Source organism: Ranitomeya imitator, chromosome 6 (assembly GCF_032444005.1).
Source record: "Ranitomeya imitator isolate aRanImi1 chromosome 6, aRanImi1.pri, whole genome shotgun sequence".
Classification (NCBI taxonomy): Eukaryota; Metazoa; Chordata; class Amphibia; order Anura; family Dendrobatidae; genus Ranitomeya; species Ranitomeya imitator.
This window is the reverse complement of record NC_091287.1, coordinates 540,102,181-540,117,462: the sequence shown is the minus strand read 5'-3', so window position 1 is coordinate 540,117,462 and position 15,282 is coordinate 540,102,181. Positions and strand designations below refer to the sequence as shown.

The 15,282-nt window shown below is 43.8% G+C and overlaps 1 long non-coding RNA gene across 2 annotated transcripts in view; it reads right to left on the bottom strand.

The window, feature by feature from the left end:
* Positions 1 to 4,056, bottom strand: part of LOC138641521 (uncharacterized) — a 226,389-nt gene extending 222,333 nt beyond the window's left edge. For both annotated transcript variants that reach the window (XR_011313898.1, XR_011313897.1), the window contains exon 1: positions 3,968 to 4,056. This is a non-coding gene — a long non-coding RNA (uncharacterized lncRNA). The remainder of the gene's footprint in view (positions 1 to 3,967) is intronic.
* Positions 4,057 to 15,282: the final 11,226 nt, after the last annotated feature.

The following is a 15,282-nucleotide window of genomic DNA, read 5'->3' as shown; positions in this document are numbered from 1 at the left end:
CTGGCAACAAAATCTAGTAACTATCCACCAACTGATGTAACTAACCTGCTGACCGTCCCCTTTTATTTTCTATTGAGCCTGTCGTCTTTTATTGCTCTTTATGTAATGAATATGAAATTGTAATTTATTAAACAGTGGAAAACATCTTCGGATTGGGTGATACACGGAGGATTTGCCATATGTAACCCCTCTTATTAATTGTCCGGAGCTCCAATCTCCTTTCTATGGTACAAACTTTCACATAAATATTGTACCGGTGGTAAATTACCTTCTGTAGAGATTTTTTCGAGTAATGAGGATTCCATTTTTTCTTTATGATCCTTGTTAAAATTAGAGGTTTTAATATAATGATTCACACTCGGAGCAAAGACTTTATTTTGCAGATCAAGCATCTGTATTGCAGTTTACCTATGGATCGTTCTGCCGTTGAGAGTCCGGCCATTCATCTTGATTTAATGGAAAAAATCTTTACATGGGTCTAAGGAAACCAAATAAATACATTGGTATACGTGGTGTGCAATATACATAAATGGAGGGGTTAAGTACAAATGGAAAGTCTATTGCTAAGAAAACTTTGAATCCCGAGTAGTGTATGAACCCCTTTCTGACCTCGGACGGGATAGTACATCCGAGGACAGAAACCCCTCTTTGATGCGGGCTCCTACGTAACAGAGCCGAACAGGCTTCTAGTCTCCCATGGACTATTGAAGCATGGCAAAAGTTTAAAAAAAATGTTTTAAAAATGTGAAAAAAAAATATATAAAAGTTTAAATCAACTCCCTTTCGCACCATTCAAAATAAGACAATAAAAAAAAACCAAATCTACACATATTTGATATCGCCGTGTTCAGAATCGCCCAATCTATCAATAAAAAAAAGGATTAACCTGATCGCTAAATGGCGTAGCGAGAAAAAAATTCAAAATGCCAGAATTACGTTTTTTTTGGTCGCCACGACATTCCATTAAAATGCAATAACGGGCGATCAAAAGAACGTATCTGCACCAAAATTATATCATTAAAAACATCAGCTTGGCATGCAAAAATAAAGCCCTCATCCGACCCGAGATCCCAAAAAAAAGGAGACGCCACTGGTCTCGAAAAATTGCGCAATTTTTTAAAAACATTTTTTAGCAAAGTTTGGAATTTTTTTCACCACTTAGATAAGAAATAACCTGGTGTCTATGAACTCGTAATGACCTGGAGAATCATAATCGCTGGTCAGTTTTAGCATTTAGTGAACCTAGCAAAAAAAGCAAAAAAAATATGCGGGATTGCACTTTTTTTGCTATTTCACCGCGCTTGGAATTTTTTTCCTGTTTTCTAGTACATGACATGCTAAAACCAATGATGTCGTTCAAAAGTACAACTCGTCCTGCAAGAAATAAGCCCTAACACGGCCATATTGACCGAAAAATAAAAAAGTTATGGCTCTGGGAAAAGGGGCGCCAAATATGAAAGCACAAAACTGTAAAAAGCTCCTGGGGTCATTAAGGGGTTAATCCTCCACGTTTTACCCTCTTGGAATATCTCAGTCTGAGTCTATGAAGCCTTGAAAATTTTATTTATTATGCTCTAAGATCACTCCAGATCCCAACTTATCATAAAAAGAGGGGAGAGAGAGGGATAAAAAAAAATACAGTACACTCACCCGTCCTTACGCTCTATCCACCCATGCCGTAGCCCCCAATCCTCTGTGCCAGTTAGTTTTTGTTTCTTTCTGTCACTGAAGCAAATATTGGGCACAAATTGGTCACTTTCAGGAATAACAAGTCTCATTGATGTTGACAACATGAGTTGCTTTCCCCCATGTGAGGTCAATCATTGGGTTCAGTGATGGAAGGAAGAACCAAAGGCAGGCACGGAGGACCGGGGAAACTATGGAATCGACATAGATCGCAGGTGATCTCCTAGGACAGGTGAGTATGATGTATTTTATTATTTCAAGTATCGGACGGTATCGCTCAACACTAGCAACTACACAATGCGAGGGAGAGAGTGAAACAGGTCCGGGTCCTGGAAACGCAAAGAGTGGTCACTTGAAAAGAGAGACACGCAGAGACTGGTGAGTCTGAGAGGCGGTTGCAAGGTATCCATTTATCTTCTCAGATCATTTGTGACCACATTAAAGTGCAACTTATGTCTGCGAGAGGGTAATGATAAGGGATAAGTTATCAACCCAAAGATAACACCTCGGCATGACATACTATGGTAAGGGATAGCCACTATTTGACCCATAGGGGCCGGGAAGTTCGTACAACAACGGTCTGCACCACCATGCCTTGGTAAGGGACTGTGTAACTTTTTGATACTTTAATGTTCAAGCGTATTGTCCAATTAAATGAGTGCAACCATCAAGCCTTGTACCTCACCTACAGACTGTAACCATTAAGTTTTGTAGCACAATGTGAGAGTAACTCCCAAGATTCCTGTGTCTCACTGTGAGCCAAAAATAAAGTGTGGTGTTTGCATCGAGAAGTGTCAGCGCCATTCCAGTCGGGGTAATGAGATCTTTCAGTATAAATTATCAAGTCAGAAGAACAGAGCTTAACATTGTACAGATAATATGCATCATCATTGCTAACATTTTCGGAAATATAGTTATACCAAGCCCTCTTTTTGGAGGCCAAGTCCCTCCATTTTTGCTTTTGCCCATTTACCGATTGAAAGTCATTGCTTTGCCCACTGGTGGACTATCCCACCATTACTCCCAGTGAACCATCCTGAAGCTGTAGACCTGGTGCAATGTAAAAAAAAATAATAATTTCTTTCTTGACCCTTTTTTTTACCACATTTACAAGTTTTGCAAAATAGCTTGCAAATTTTGCCTAAAACTAGCTGACTCAATAAAACAGCAGGGAGAACTGGAGGGGAATTATGCCAAATTTTACAACTTTTGAAAACAGTCACAATTTTTGAATCAAGTGAAAGTATCGGGAAACACTTAACTCTGTCCACAAGGAAGAAAACAAATAAAAAAACAGAGGAGGGCATGTAAAATAGACATAAAAAAAGGTGCAAAACAAGGCACAAAACTAGGGAAAAAAACAGGCTCAAGGGCAATAATGGTAGTTTTTTCAACTCATCTCCCTATTTTTCATGAAGGTCTCAAATATTCTAATTGAGGATATATTCTGAAATAATCCAAGTATGGTGGTTGTCAACTTTGCTATGGATGAGATACATTTTGTGGAGCTCCTAATAAGGAATGGGACCCATTCTGAGTTTTGTGATGGGGTCGTATGCTTTCCATGTTTTGTTTTTTTATGGCAAAGTCATCAAACAAGGCATACTAAAGATTATTCAAAGAAACAACCGAAGCTGAAAAAATCTAATAAAATACAGAAATTTCCTTTGATTTAATTAGAAGGTTGACATCTAAGCCTTGACGATGAGGAGCAGCAGCCCCAGCTGATAAAAATAGATGTTTTCAGTGAGTAAGGTCACACACCCAGCATGTCCTCCCTCGGAAATAACAGCGAGCAAACATAAGGCATAGAGCAAATTAATTAACTCATACATCTCAGAGGTTAAGTGCATATACATAATACATAAACTGCAGAGGGAGATCTGTCTAGAAAAGGGATGTTTGGTTAGAGGGGGTTCATAATGGTTGGGGGGGCTTCATGAATACCGAGCGAGAGAAGGTTATTGAAGGGTCAATGAGATGAGAACAATGAACTATTTAAACACAAAACCAGATTATTTTTTTTTAAAGCAGAAATCCATTTTCAGAAAATATTTGCTCTATTATAAATGTACATTTATAGATATATTGTAGGGGTTCACACTCTCATGTAGCTGCTTGGACTCACGTGGCACAGGGTTTTACAGTATATAATTTGTTGTCAATCATAAACTTTACAGCTACAAAATGAAAACATCCTCCCTTCAGTATTAATGGATAACATATTCAGTCCTTTTCTTCAGGCAGAATGAAACAACGTAATAATAGCAGCATCACCAACCTCGTTATTCCAAGCAGCAGCTCACACTTGTGTTAAATGGGTTCACCAAACAAACGCCTGTCTGTTTGGCTCCAGCACACCTCTCTTTTCAGAGCAGACTAACCAGCAGATCTGCCTTTCTCCAGTCTGACACTCCATACTGCTCAGCTAACCCAGATCTTGTTAATAATCCTGTAAACCCTGGACTGGATCATAGGATCAACGTTGCCCAGCATGGTTTTTCTGGTTACTCAAAAAACCTAGACCAAAAATCAAGTGACATTAAACCTAATGTTACTGGTACAGCTACATTACCTACACAGATCATCCATCCAGGGCATCTCATTCTCTTTCTTCTTTCTACTCTCTCTCCAAAATTTTGTTGGTTGTTGTCACCTGAATCTTTACGTCTATGTGTTCTGATAGCTCTTTCCACTCCACTGGTACGGATCTCCAGTTTTGGTGATTGGTGACCACTGTGTGTCACGCTCATGCCCTGACTGGTGGGAGTAAGCCAGGGGGTTTGTGGCCCCACTGTGCCATGAACCAGACTACCCTGGAAGGGGCATGACTATGACAGCTGCCTTGGTCTCCTCTGGAGCCTCTGATGGTGAGGTCAGACTTGTGCGGCAGGCAGCTGCCAGGTGCTACTCCAGGGTAGTGTCTGGCTGTGGCTGCTGATCCCACTTGGAGAACAGGAACAATAGGACATCAGGCAGGACTAGCAGATGAGCATGGATGAAACTCAGACGAGTAGGCTGGCACAGCTGAGTCACAGGGCTGGCAGAGACACAGGACTGGCAGGAACGGCAGAGAGACAGAGCTGGAAGGAACAGAAGAAACACAGGGCAGGCAGGCACGGCTGAGACACAGGGCAGGTTGGTGTGGTGTATGAAGGAACAGGTAGACACAGGGCAGGCATGGCTGAGACACAGGGCAGGCAAGCATGGCTGAGACAGAGGGCAGGCAAGCATGGCTGAAACACAGAGCAGACAGGCACGGCTGAGACACAGGGCAGGCAGGCATGGCTGAGACACAGGGGAGGTTGGTGTGGTGTATGAACGAATAGGTAGACACAGGGCAGGCAAGCATGGCTGAGACACAGGGCAGGCAGTCACGGCTGAGACAGGGCAGGCAGGCACAGCTGAGATACAGAGCAGGTAGGTGTGGTGTATGAAGAAACAGGTAGGGACCTGTTCACACAGGAGGTGCAGATACGGATATGAAGTATGAAGGAACAGGTTGGGACCTGTTCACACAGGAAGTGCAGGTAAGGAAACAAGTAGGAAGGAATGAAGTATGAAGGAACAGGTTGGGACCTGTTCACACAGCAGATGCAGGTACGGAAACAAGCCGGAAGGAAAGGAGTATGAAGGAACAGGTTGGGACCTGTTCACACAGCAGATGCAGGTACGGAAACAAGCCGGAAGGAAAGGAGTATGAAGGAACAGGTTGGGACCTGTTCACACAGGAAGAGAACTGCAAGGCTGCAGAAAGGAGCCATAGAGCAGCAAGAGATTTCTGTAGCAGCAGAAGCTAAGCAGAGTGGAACCGCAAGGAATGCAGAGAGGAGCAGAGCTGGAAGGAACAGAAGAAACACAGGGCAGGCAGGCACGGCTGAGACACAGGGCAGGTTGGTGTGGTGTATGAAGGAACAGGTAGACACAGGGCAGGCATGGCTGAGACACAGGGCAGGCAAGCATGGCTGAGACAGAGGGCAGGCAAGCATGGCTGAGACACAGGGCAGGTTGGTGTGGTGTATGAATGAATAGGTAGACACAGGGCAGGCAGGCACGGCTGAGACACAGGGCAGGCAGTCACGGCTGAGACACAGGGCAGGCAGGCACAGCTGAGATACAGAGCAGGTAGGTGTGGTGTATGAAGGAACAGGTAGGGACCTGTTCACACAGGAGGTGCAGGTAAGGAAACAAGCCGGAAGGAAAGGAGTATGAAGGAACAGGTTGGGACCTGTTCACACAGCAGATGCAGGTACGGAAACAAGCCGGAAGGAAAGGAGTATGAAGGAACAGGTTGGGACCTGTTCACACAGCAGATGCAGGTACGGAAACAAGCCGGAAGGAAAGGAGTATGAAGGAACAGGTTGGGACCTGTTCACACAGGAAGAGAACTGCAAGGCTGCAGAAAGGAGCCATAGAGCAGCAAGAGATTTCTGTAGCAGTAGAAGCTAAGCAGAGTGGAACCGCAAGGAATGCAGAGAGGAGCTGCAGCAATAGGAGCGGAGCAGAGTAAAACAGAGCAGAACCGCAGGAGTGCGGAGCAGAGGTTTAGCTGCAAGAGAGCGGAGCACAGGCAAAGTCACAAGAGCCACAAGAGTGTGAAGCATAAGCAAACAGAGAGGACACAAGGAAAGACACAGCAGGGAAAGAAGCCACAGACAAGGGGACAGAGGTAGGACAAAGTTCAGACAAGGTAATGGGACAAGACAAGGTACCAGAACAGTGACACAGGGACCAGGATATTCTGCCTCCTGGAGGGCAGATAGACCAAAAAAAGACAAAGCAAGGACACAGACACTGAGAACAGGATATACAGCCTCCTGGAGGGCAGACTAACAAGAACAAGGAAAAGCTAAGAGTAGAGCCTCCAGAGAAGGCAGAGAAGGCGGAACACAGATCAAGACCTGGCAGCTCAGAAGCTAGACACTAACTGAGTTTAGACATTGCACAGGCCCAGTCCACAGGGTGGAGCTGCCCTAAATACTGGAGGCCTCTTGGTAATTGGTCAGGAACAGAATAGACAGGTGCGCCCTGATTCCATAAGAACCAGAGAGTTCTGGCGCCGCCCCCCTATGCACACAGGCAGGAAGCATGCAGAGAGCAGAGGCACAGAATATGGAGCCGGCAACAGACAGAACAAAACATGACATGGAGCAGTGAGTAAGATGGTGTGTGAGGGATGGGAGGCCATGTAGTGATGCCAGCAGAGTGGTTACACTGTGTCTATACATGGATTATACACCACAGCTGTACTGTACTTACAGCTCACTGTAAGTTCCTCTGTGTAGAGACAGTTGCAAGGTGGTGCCAGGTCAATGTCCAAGATGTAGGTGTAAATGCTGCTGTTCTCCTAAATCCGGCAATGTTTTTCTTTTGTTCCTGCTCCTCTCCATTCCTGAGATGTGGCCTCAGCTTCCCTGAGTATAAATCTAATCTTTATACAAGTGGGCATGGTCCTAATCTCTTCTCTGTGGGCGTCTACTTAAAGATCACACCCAGTTGGCAAAAATACTAGATTTATAAACAGGGAATTAGAGCCCATAATTAAGGAATAAAGGAGCACAGGAAGACAAGAGAAGCATCATCAGAAGATCAGAAGCAGGTACAAGAGCAAGGCTTATGACATAGGGAAGAATAATGGCTCCTCACAAATGTACAGTTGGACTTTTAAAGTGTTGTTCCCATAATTATAACTGTAGATAAAATATTAAAAATGTATTTGTTTCGACCAGGAAACAATTTGTCAACCCCACGCCTCGCCGCTCAGGGAGTGACACCCAAGTGCTGAGCAGCAACCCAGAATCAAATATCCCCCCAATCCATAGCTCATAGAACTGGGGTCTGGAAAGCTCCTTCTTGAATAAAGCAGGGGTGCACATGCTTGACCACCAATACGATCTATTGTCTATTGTCCTGACGGAAAAAATCAAGGGTCCACTATTGATCTGGGCATTACACAATATTTACCTATAAATATAAACTCAGGGGAGAAAAAGCAGGACCATCTAGTGATCCCTTCCTTATTTTCAAAGATGTTCTAAAGAAACTGGGATGTCATATGGCACAATGCCTCACGAAAGCATTTTTGGGTACTTCATACCAATAACTATTGAGCAGGGGTGGAGATAATGAAAAGCAGGGGAGGGGCAAAATAAAGATCAAAGGTGAAAAATGAAAGCAGGGGAGGGGCCAGATATAGGGCAAAGGGGGGAAAAGAGTAAGGATTAAAGTAGACGCCAACCTAGAACTCATCACTGGGGTATACTTTATATATCCAGCTCTGAACAAATTATATATAGATGCAGAAATTGACGTGCAGCAGATTATATTCTGCACCAAATCTGCAGATCAAAAAACTCAATGTGTGCATGACACTTCAGGTTTCTAATTTAAAGAAAGGCTGGCATCAGGTTTTGCGTCAGGTTTTGTCTCAAATCCGCGCAGAAACAAATGAGGCAAAAACACATAAAATCTGCAACGTGTTCACAAAGCCTTACCGTTCATCAAATAGAAATATTTTATTCTAAATGCTTCATATTAGGAACATTTATTAGTTTGTATTCTATGCATGAAAGAAAATAAAGGAATGGAGAAGTCAATTATTCCAATCAATTACCATTGAGAGGGCTACCCCGAGTGATGGCGTGTCAGAAGACAGTGGGAAGTCAGCAGTGGAAGTCGTTTAAGCTGCTACCCGAGTGATGTGCGCTGTCTCACTCGCCGCACCCATAGGCTTATATTGGTGCGAGTGAGACAAGACTTGGCCGAGTGTCGGTGACAATCGCAGCATGCTGCGATTTCACTTGCACGTTGAAAACGGCCGAGGAAAAAAACGGTGATGGGAGCTGCCCGATAGAGGAATACTGGTCCGAGTGCTATGCGATTTTTTTATTGCATAGTACTCGTCCATATTATACGGTAGTGTGACTCAGGCCTGATAAGACACTCTGGGATTCTGGACAGCAGAGAGATGAAGTCTAAGCCAGAGAGGTAGATCTGAGTGTCATCAACGTACAGATAGTACTGGAAGCCATAGGACTTTATGAGTTGTCCCAGCCCAAGGGTCCAGATCGAGAAGAGTAGGGATCCTAGGAGGGACTTCAACATAGTGAAGGCGGGATGAGGTGGTAGTGTGGGAGTAGAAAATGCTAAATGTGTGATTGGTAAGGTAGGAGTAGATCCAGGATAGGGCAAGTTCTTTGACGCCAAAGGAAGAGACGATGTGTAGTAGGAGGCAGTGGTCAACTGTGTCGAAGACAGAGGACAGATCAAAAATGAGGAGTATAGAGAATTGTCTGTTGGCTTTGGCTGTAAATAAGTCGGTAATAATTTTGGTCAAGGCTGTTTCAGTACAATGGTGGGAAGGAAGCCAGATTGTTGGTTATTGAAGAGTGAGTTAGATGAGAAGTTGGATGAAAGTTCAGTGTGAACATGCTGTTCAAGGAGTTTGGAAATGACTGGGAGCAGTGATATGGGGCGATAGCTGTACACAGCGGTCAGGTCAAGGGATGGCTTTTTGTAGATAGGCGCAATTGTGGCATGTTTGAAAGCAGAAGGGAAAGTACCAGAAGTTAGTGATAGGTTGAAGATATGGATTAGGGATGGTATAAGTGTGGCGGTGAGATTGGGGAGGAGGTGGGATGGGATGGGGTCAAGTGCACAAGTGGTGAAGTGTCTTTTGGAAAGGAGATGAGTAAACTCTACTTCAGTGATGTTGGAGAGGGAGGTTATGGGGTGAGGGCATTGATCTGGTATACTAAGAAGTTGTCATGGTCGAACAATAAAGACTTGCCTTGTTTGGTCTATCTTATTTTTGAAGTGTGTGGAAGAGTCTTCAGCAGAGATTAGGAAAGTTGGAGGGACAGTGGAGTGTGGAAGAGGGAGTTAAAAGTGTTGAATAACTGTTTGGGGTTGTAGGATAAGGAAGATACAAGGGATGTAAAGTGTGAATGTTTAGCAGAGGTGAGGGCTGATATGAATGCAAACGCTGCTTGTTTGAATATGGTGAAGTCACCTTGCAAATGTCTTTTCTTCCAATGCCGCTCCATCACCCTGGACAATTGCCAAAGCTTTTTAGGCTATTGTGCCAGAGTTGTCTATTGATTCGTTGTACTCTGCCATGCTTCAGGGGGATGACCAAGTCAATAGCTGATGTGAGAGTGGCATTGTAGAAAGCAGTTGTGCTGTCTGTGTTGTCTTTTGGCGTGAAGATATGGATGCCAGTGGTAGAATAGAGTCAGAGAGTGTATGAGTGTCTAGATGTGTGAGGTTTCCGTGGAGGTTCTCTAGTTGCTAGACAAGGGAGGCAGGTGAGGAGGACAAGGATGAGAACGTGAGTAGATGGTGGTGAGATGAGGGAGAAGGGAGGTTGTGAGGTTAGACAGAGAGCAAAGGCAGATGAAGATCAGATGTAATGTATGTCTGCCTGCGTGGGTTGCTGAGGAGTGGTCCACTGAGTAAGTCGAAAGGATGAAGTAAGCGACAGAAGTTTGGAGGCTGCTGACTGGCAGTTGTCAATAGTGATGTTGAAGTCCCCCATGATGCTGGTGGGAAAGTCAGCAGAGAGACAGGAGAAGCAAGGTGTAGAACTGGTTAATAAAGGCATTGGCCAGGGGTTGAGGTCGGTATACGATGGACACTTGGAGGTTGGAGACAGAATAGATGCAGACAGAGTAGACTTCAAAAGAGAGGTGCATAAGGGAGGGTAGAGGTGGGATTGGGTTGAAGGTGCAGGTGTTAGAAAGGAGACGACCCACTCCTCCACCATGTCTGTTGGCAGGGCAAGGAGTGTGGGTGAAGTGGAGGCTGCCGTAACACAGCGCAGCAGGGGAACCTGTGTCGGAAGGTGTCAGTCATTTTTCAGTGAGGCCCAGGAAGGAAAGATTGTGAGAGGTAAAGAGGTCGTGAATCACATGGAGCTTATTGCTGACATAGCAGGCATTCCAGAGTGGATTAGGCCAGGTGTTAGCAGGGGGAAGGAGCCGCAGAAACACAGGAGGTGAGAATTAGGAGACAGAAGCTAAAATGCATGCAGGATGAACTTGCATTCAGAAAATAGACAAACCAAAGTGGTCAAATGTAGGCAAGTGTGTATTAGCATCAATGAATTGAGAAAGCATGAAGGAAACAACATACTAGCAGAGACAGATACAGGGTGAAAGGGTATCAGTAAAAAAAGTTTATTTCAAATAAAGGTGTCTGTGTCTTTCTTTCAATTAAATGACTTTATTCTTGCTGTGTATTTTTTACAATATGACTATGGGGTAAGTAATGGGGGTGTCTTATAGACGCTTCTCCATTACTAACCCCTGGGCTTAATGTCACCTAACAATGCAAAATTTACATCAACCCCCAACCGTATTACCTCACTTACCATCGCACCAGGGCAAGTGGGGTGAGCGAGTCTAATCATGAGATTTGGTGCATCTTATTGATGTGCCATTTCTGGGGCCGCTGAGGGCTGATGTTATTAGCCTGGGAGGGGGGCCAATATCCCTGACCCCTTCCCTGGCTATTATTATCAGCTCACAGCTGTCTTTTTAGCCTTTGCTGGTTAGAATTTATAGGGGGTACCCAATGTTATTTTTTTTCTGGGGTTTCCCTGTAAACTAACTAGTAAAGGCTAAGCAAACAGCTGTGAACTAATATTAATAGCCTGGAAATATTTAGGGCTAATGGCCACTTTCCCACATTATGAACTTCAGCCCCAAGCAGTCGGCTTTCCCTCTGCTGGTTTTGAAAATCACAAGGGAGCCCATGCTGTTTTTTTTAAATATATTTGTCCAGTAAATTCAAATACAGGAAAAAAAACACAATTCCTTTAATTGGCTGGTTTAAAAAAGGAACCTAAACAATTTTCCTCAGCTTACACAGATTAAATCAATTGTTTAACTATCATACATTTTTTCCAAGACAAAATACGGACTTTGCACACGGACACACAGATATGGACATACAGACACATCGATGCCACACGGATGGCACACAGACACGGACCACGGACCACACCGGTACTTTTTTTTCCTGTACAGGAATCACCAGGACGTGTTAAGGGGGGGGCATAAATCTGCTTCAAGTTAATCTTGCCACGTCTGCTCCATCCTTGTTCTCGGAGCCAAGTTTGGGTTCAAAGGGCCAAACACAAGTTCTGACCTTTTTCTATTTGGTTTTATGTATTCATCTGCAATGTTCCCATTGCCCTCACTCCTATTAAATATTCAATGCAAATCAAGGACAGAGAAGTTAGAAAATGCAGAAAAGGTCTCTGATCTCTGGGAAATTAGTCTTTTTATGTTAATAATGAAAAAATGGATAAAACTGTAATGTCCGTTGTTTTATGTTTCTCCATTTATGTATTCCAATTGTTTCATCAGTTTTGCTGCAGCTCCATTTATTTAACATATTAAAAGAGGCAATTCCTACAGAGACAGATTTACTTTTCTTTTTCTCTATATTATTCTTAAAGTTACAGCTCTTGTCTTGAATAGTAAAACAGCCCATATTGGGCATATCACATTTCGGCAAAAGGTCCATTTCGGCATCCAGTGGGAATATTTTTGGCAGATTGATTGTAGCTATGATCATTATCACATAAATACTGTACTATTACTTATGCTTTGCCACAGACCCAAATTTTATTTCTTGATTTATGCCTTCAAACAACATACTGTGTGAATGACATTGTTTTTGGATGGTGCAGTCCTTGAACTTGAACCAGTGATCTAGATTTCATGAGACATTTCCGTGCAGCCCACGAATTCTGACTGCCCTAAAGTGACAGCCTTTCCTTCTATGCCCCTATGAGTCTTCTAGAGTTACCTAAGATAGTGGAATGAGCTATGACCTGCATCTAAAGACCAGAGCATAGGGGGAAGGAGTTATGCTCTGCATGGATGAGACATTGGAAGTTGAACTTTGATAGTGGCCTGGAACCCCAAAGTAGCTAAGCTGAGTTTCTTAATAATGAGTACTACTTGCCATTGAAGTCCACCTGCTATGGTGCAATTTTGAATTCCTATACCTTCAAGTAATGTTACCTCCAAAGTCCATACCTCCCAGTATTGTAACCATCAAGCTTATAAACTACTCATCTTATATTGTGAACGAACAAGCTCATTACTGATTTGCAACCATCAAGCTCTTTGCCCCATTACTGAAATGTAACAGCTGAGTTTTGTGCCTCCGAGTAGTGTAACCATCAAGCCTATAAACTGTTCATCTTATATCGTGAACGGACAAGTTCATTACTATCTGTAGCCATCAAGCTCTTTGCCCCGTTACTGAAATGTAACTGCTGAGTTTTGTGCCTTCTAGTAGTGTAGCCATCAAGCCTATAAACTGTTCATCTTATATCGTGAACTGACAAGCTCATTACTATCTGTAACCATCAAGCTCTTTGCCACATTACTGAAGTGTAACTGCAAAGTTTTGTGCCTCCTAGTAGTGTAGCCATAAAGCCTAAAAACTACTCATCTTATATTGTGAACGTACAAGTTCATTACTATCTGTAACCATCAAACTCTTTGCAACATTACTGAAGTGTAACTGCAAAGTTTTGTGCCTCCTAGTAGTGTAGCCTGTTATGATAAGGTAATTCAGTACCACAATGGACATAGAAGTCAGAGCACATACAGTGACCTGACTATAACCCAAAAACATAGAACGAGCTCTGAGACGTGGAACTCTGCTGACCGCAATCCCTAATCCTCTCCAACCACACTAGAGGCAGCCGTGGATTGCGCCTAACGCTCCCTATGCAACTCGGCACAGCCTGAGAAACTAGCTAGCCTGAAGATAGAAAATAAGCCTACCTTGCCTCAGAGAAATACCCCAAAGGAAAAGGCAGCCCCCACATATAATGACTGTGAGTTAAGATGAAAAGACAAACGTAGAGATGAAATAGATTTAGCAAAATGAGGCCCGACTTTCTGAACAGAGCGAGGATAGGAAAGGTATCTTTGCGGTCAACACAAAACCCTACAAACAACTACGCAAAGGCGGCAAAAAGACCCTCCGTACCAAACTAACGGCACGGAGGTACACCCTCTGCGTCCCAGAGATTCCAGCAAGCAAGAAAAAACAAAAAGCAAGCTGGACAGAAAAAAACAGCAAACAAAATAGCAAAAGCGGAACTTAGCTATGCAGAGCAGCAGGCCACAGGAACGATCCAGGAGGAAACAGGTCCAATACTAGAACATTGACTGGAGGCCAGGATCAAAGCACTAGGTGGAGTTAAATAGAGCAGCACCTAACGACTTCACCACATCACCTGAGGAAGGAAACTCAGAAGCCGCAGTACCACTCTCCTCCAACAACGGAAGCTCACATAGAGAACCAGCTGAAGTACCACTTGTGACCACAGGAGGGAGCTCTGCCACAGAATTCACAACAGTAGCCATCAAGCTTATAAACTACTCATCTTATATCGTGAACAGACAAGTTCATTACTATCTGTAACCATCAAGCTCTTTGCCCCATTACTGAACTGTAACTGCAAAGTTTTGTGCCTCCTAGTAGTGTAGCCATCAAGCCTATAAACTGTTCATCTTATATCGTGAACGGACAAGCTCATTACTGATCTGTAACCATCAAGCTCTTTGCCCCATTACTGAAGTGTAACTGCAGAGCTTTGTGCCTCCTAGTAGTGTAATCATCAAGCCTATAAACTGCTCATCTTATATCGTGAACTGACAAGCTCATTACTATCTGTAACCATCAAGCTCTTTGCCCCATTACTGAAGTGTAACTGCTGAGTTTTGTGCCTCCTAGTAGTGTAGCCATCAAGCCTATAAACTGTTCATCTTATATTGTGAACTGACAAGCTCATTACTATCTGTAACCATCAAGCTCTTTGCGTTTTAACCTTAGGCTGCGCTGGCTTCTCCCCTCTTTTGCTCTGTTATTGGTAAGTGGCTGACCACCACTGTTGCTGTGCGCCGCGCCTGGTTACGTGCGCCATTCTTTCTGTGTCTCAGTGATTGATAGGCTGCTGTACACACACACAGCAGCCCTGCCCTGCCTCAGGCTTTGTTTAAGTATGCACCTGTGCCTCAGCCTGTTTCACTCTTCATCTGTGGCTCTGGATGGGCAGTGTGGAGGTTGGATCCGAAATGTCTGTCTGGACCTGGTCAACCTTTATCCTCGCTTGCCTACTCTGGTGCCATGGGGGTGACTCAGTAATGCTCCAGGTACAGCTTGCTTTTAATGTGGTCTTGCATTTAGTTCATTTAGGAGGCCTTTATGGCACAGCGAATATAAAAAACGTAGTGTAGGACTGCCCCAATATGAGATTGCCGTGAAGAGGCGGGGTGGCTCAAAGAATTGATCAATTGTTTGCTAAATGTCTCATTTTGAAAATACAGTTAGAAATTAATATGTGCATTTGCACTTTATGTATTGCGTCTTAACCTTAGGCTGCGCTGGCTTCTCCCCTCTTTTGCTCCATCAAGCTCTTTGCCCCATTACTGAAGTGTAAGTGCAGAGTTTTGTGCCTCCTAGTAATGTAACCATCAAGCCTATAAACTGCTCATCTTATATCGTGAACTGACAAGCTCATTATTATCTGCAACCATCAAGCTCTTTGCCCCATTACTGAAGTGT